Source organism: Cynara cardunculus (assembly GCF_001531365.2).
Source record: "Cynara cardunculus var. scolymus isolate 2C chromosome LG 5, CcrdV1, whole genome shotgun sequence".
NCBI classification, from domain to species: domain Eukaryota; kingdom Viridiplantae; phylum Streptophyta; class Magnoliopsida; order Asterales; family Asteraceae; genus Cynara; species Cynara cardunculus.
The window spans coordinates 29,403,288-29,408,104 of NC_037532.1; positions in this window are offsets into that span (position 1 = coordinate 29,403,288).

Sequence of the window (4,817 nt, forward strand, 5' to 3'; positions counted from 1 at the left end):
GTGCATTTAAGAAAGCGAGGTGATGATCATTAGGGCTAACCATCATATTCAAAGTAAAATCGAAACAAAATTTTTTTCAACATGAACAAACTTTATTATTTATTAAAAAAATTGATTACTGGCAATCTTAACTGTCACACAAGAAATCCATCTCCAAGAACATCAATGGAGGGCATTTCAGCAGCCAAGGCTAGCGGGGACATTGTTAGAAATTCGGGTTTTCGATTGTTTGGATTCCACTGAAAGCCGTGTAACACTTTCAAATTGAAGTATTTCGATAGTACAATCGAAATTTCAATCGAATAAAATCAGTGGTTTTCGAATAACGAATCGATTGTTATGAATCTGTGTACCTCTTCAACATCAAAATGACAAATTCGAAATTGAATACGAAAACTGTCAAAACCGGCAGTTTTTGAACCCTAAATCGGGTTTAAAAACCGGGCCAAAAACCGGGTTTAAAATTTTAAATTCGGATTTTTGAAGCATTTTTCACAAAGCATTTTAAATTCGACCCCAGCCAGGGGCTCTACCCCTTAGACCCCGCCACCGGAGGCGCTGCCCCCCGAACCCCCGTCGTTTAGGGGTAAATCAAAATAAACTCAAACAAATATGCACTCCGCACTTTCCTTACTTGTTCAATATTTATCATAATACATTGGTCAACAAATTAAACTCATTACACTTAAATGATATTAGTGATACAAATCACCAACAGGCATGAGTCGAACTTCAGGCATGTTTTATATTTGGATAAAGTCGTTCCACCTATTTATCAACCGAACTACACACAAAAGGTAATTAACTCTAATTATTATTGAAAAAAATAAGCAAACCAAGTTAATGGGGGCGGTATTTTTAATCTTCTTTTTGCCATATGTTTGGATATCAATATATAAAATACCCGGTTTAAATTTAATAAATTGCAAATCGTTATCCATAAAATATAAATATAAATATAAATTACATAATGTTAAGAACATGTCGATTTAAAATATTTTATAAACATAAATAATTAGAATTTTATCACGAAATAGTGAGTGAGTCATACTAGTGATGAATTCTGATATGGACAAACATGCAATTAATAAAAAAAATTAAAGAATTTTAGTATAAAATTGCTCCCATGCGTCTAGCGCTGTAAACGAATCGAACGTTCAGCGAACCGTTCGTCGAACCGTTCGGCGGGAAGTTCGTTTATTTAATAAATGAACGGACATGAACAATTTTTTTTGTTCGTTTAGTTAAACGAACGAACATGAACAATAGTCTTGTTCATTCATTTATGTTCGTGAACGTTCATTCATTTACCGTTCGTTTATATTCGTCCATTTATATATTAAATTTATTATACAATCTTTTGTTTATTTACTTTGAATTTAAATAATATTTATTTATGTTCGTTTAGCCCGTTCGTTTATGTTCGTTCGTTTACGTTCGTTTAGCATGTTAACGAACGAACATAAACGAACATAAACGAACACGAACACACCTGGTTTCTAAACGAAAGAATACGAACACAGATATTTTCGTTCGTTTACCGTTCGTTTGTTTGTTCGGTTAAGTTAAACGAACGAATATGAACAAGCCTCTATTCGTATTCGTTCGGTTCATTTACAGCCCTAGATGCATCTATTAAACAAAAAACTATAATTACTTTGTAATTCTTTTAATGTTTTCTACCTCCTCCATTGTACTTAAAAGGCTGTGCATTTATTTAATGTTATATGATAAATAATTGAATATTATGACTTTAGATCATAATAAATATTTTAAAGCACATGGAAATGTAAGGTAGCTTATTTCGGGTTGGTAGTCTACTCTCAAATGGGGATTTTATAAAAAGTTACAATCCCCACCGCGGAATAGCGCTAAATTGATCTGGAACATCTTTATTCCCACTGAGCATCAAAGTGCCTTCTACTCCTTGGCATTCACGGGTCGGGATCCAATTCTCTTATAGAAGAAATGGATTTGCGAGTGCGAGAGAATGAGACTGCTACACAGGTAAAGAATCGAAGACAGTCTCTAGAGTGTTCTTTTAGTTGTTCGAATGAAAATTAATGATTGAAATATTGATAACGTACGTATTGAGGAAATAAATATATAATTATTAAAAAAATATTTAAAATATTTATTTAATTATTTGATTACAAATAAATAAAAAGAGAATAACATTTTCAATGAAATTAGAGTAATGGTTATTCAAGTTACTAGTAATGTATGGTATTATAATTTATAATTTATAATTTATAATTTGAATGGACAACTAACATGACTAATTAAGTATATCAGTAGTTGATTAGGTTTTAAATCAAGAATTCTTCCATTACAAATCCTTTCTTCGAAAGGAAGGGATAACTGTAGACCCTAATTCTGTCTGAATATATTTCTGTAGTTTATAAATTCCAGTTAAGTCAAAATGTATCTATTTTAGTTAAAATTCAAACTACATTTACTTATATTGTGATATGATAAATCGAGTATGCATTCTTTCTTGACTACCACATTTATGTACTTTAAGATCAAGAAAGTGGGTTTTGTGTCTTGCTCAAAATCTAAATAAAAAGTACGAGAATGATGAGAGATCACTGTGTATAATCCACGAATTGTGCAAAACAGTAGGGGACCAATGGTCATAGTTGACAATGGAATGAATAGTATAAAAATAACAATAGACCTAGGGAGAAGTAATTCGACTACCAGTGAGATTCATGCATGCTACACTTTTTAGTTATTGGGAGAACCTAAGTACTCTCTTTCGGATTCAAGAAAGAACTCTCATAGATCCCCTATAAAATGAGGCATGGAAGAGAGCCACTATGAAGAAGTTCCAGGAGGTTTTAGACAAGTTTTTTTTGAAGTACATACCCGACCTTGGTTTTAGCTACTGATGAAAGGCAGCATCGGGGACCGAAAAAAGATGAACAAAGTTGATTATATATGTGTGCATGTGTGTGTATATGGGGTCAGGTTCAAACGAGAATAATGACCAAATAAGAAAACACGAGAACAGCCTAATCACATGTAATTTTACACTAAAATCGTGAGTAAATTCACATGTGATTAGCTTAACCTAGGTCGCAATCCACGACGTACGACGTTCGCACACCCCTGCGTTGACCATGTTCTTTAATCGCATGATTTCAGTGTAAAATCATATGCGATTTGGCCGTTCTTGTGTTTGACTATTTTGACATTATTCTCGTTTGAACCTCCTTCCTCCTCCTCCTCATCCTCTCTCTCTCTCTCTCTCTATCTCTCTCTCTCTCTCTCTATCTATCTATCTATCTATCTATCTATCTATCTATCTATATATATATATAGAACAAATCATATAGAAAACATGTATAAATTAGAAACTGTGAACACCAGTTTTATGTGTTTTTTTCATAGATGAAACAACACATATGAAAACCGAACCCATGAAAACCAACCAAAACCATCCAATGAGTTTATTTTTAAGCTATGTTTCATATTGTTTCACGTGTTCTATTCTTGTGTGCGAGTATGAGTGTGTGTTCATGAATAACACATTTTCGTGGTTTTTACACAAACAAAATATTCTTTAGCGTTTCATTTATGAAACTACACTATATGAATATGCATGTTCACATGTGAGGTCAAGGTGGCATTGGTAAATATAGTCTTTGTCCCCACCTCATTGCTAACATATAGAGACGATGTATTCTAACCCTAGACTTGAGTCCAGTTATTTGAGGAACCCCGACCTAACAAAGTCTGATTAACCAAGTACCCTACCGGGTCAAGTTAAACCACCGGATACTTCAATATCAATTTCTATGATTTTACAATACAAATGTCTTTATTGTTTTGATCTGAATTTACATTTTACAGTATTATAATTAAAAAAGTCAGTTTCTTAATATAAACGAGTTTATCTTTCAAGTGTTTTGAGACTTTTAGAGTATACAAGTGTGCATTAAGAGAAGTCCACAACAAGATATTGAAGTTTGGAATCTATCCTGAAAAATGTGCCAAACGACAAAACTTGCTGATGCTTCCGATCAGAAGAGTTATCGAGGGAAGTATTTTGAGTGGTGATGTAGAAACATAGTTTGGGTGCTCTTATGTTTAAGGTCCCTTTACCAAATGTTTACTGGATAAGTGCTTATCGCAGAGTCATCACCCTCACATACTTTGTCGAGTAACATTCTCGGACATTAAAATAGATTGTGTGGTAAGCATCTTTTACCTAGTAAGTACTTACCGAGTAAAAGTCTTTTCCCTCACTCACCGAATAAGATTCTTGTTCATTGCTATGCATCTTACAAAGTAAGATTCTCGGTTCTTGTCATGATTATCGTTAAGGCCAAATGATATACAATATGACAGTAAACACTTACCGAATAAAAGTTTGATATACGATCCCTTGGAGCAGTTAATTGTTAAATGAATTAAGAAAAGTATTTTTGAAGAAAAGTATTTGTTAAATTGTTTTAAAATGAAAAATAAAGGTGACATAGATATGAATAGTTGGATGGGGATAGCACGTGAACACACTAGGGGTGGGGTTTTCATCCAAACAACTAAATTACACAAACTGTCCACATCGTATCGCACTGTTTTGCCTCATGTGGTTTAGACATTTATAATGCTAGTTTGCTAGTTGTGTATTCATCAAACTACACTTGCGGTGTGGTGTTGTTTACGGTCTTGAATAATTAAACTACGGTTCAAACCGTATGCACCATATATACTAACTTTGGTATATATATATATAGGGGAGCGATCAAATGCAAACCACTCAATTTGTACAAACCGTGCAAACCGCATTCAACCAATCATAATTTTTC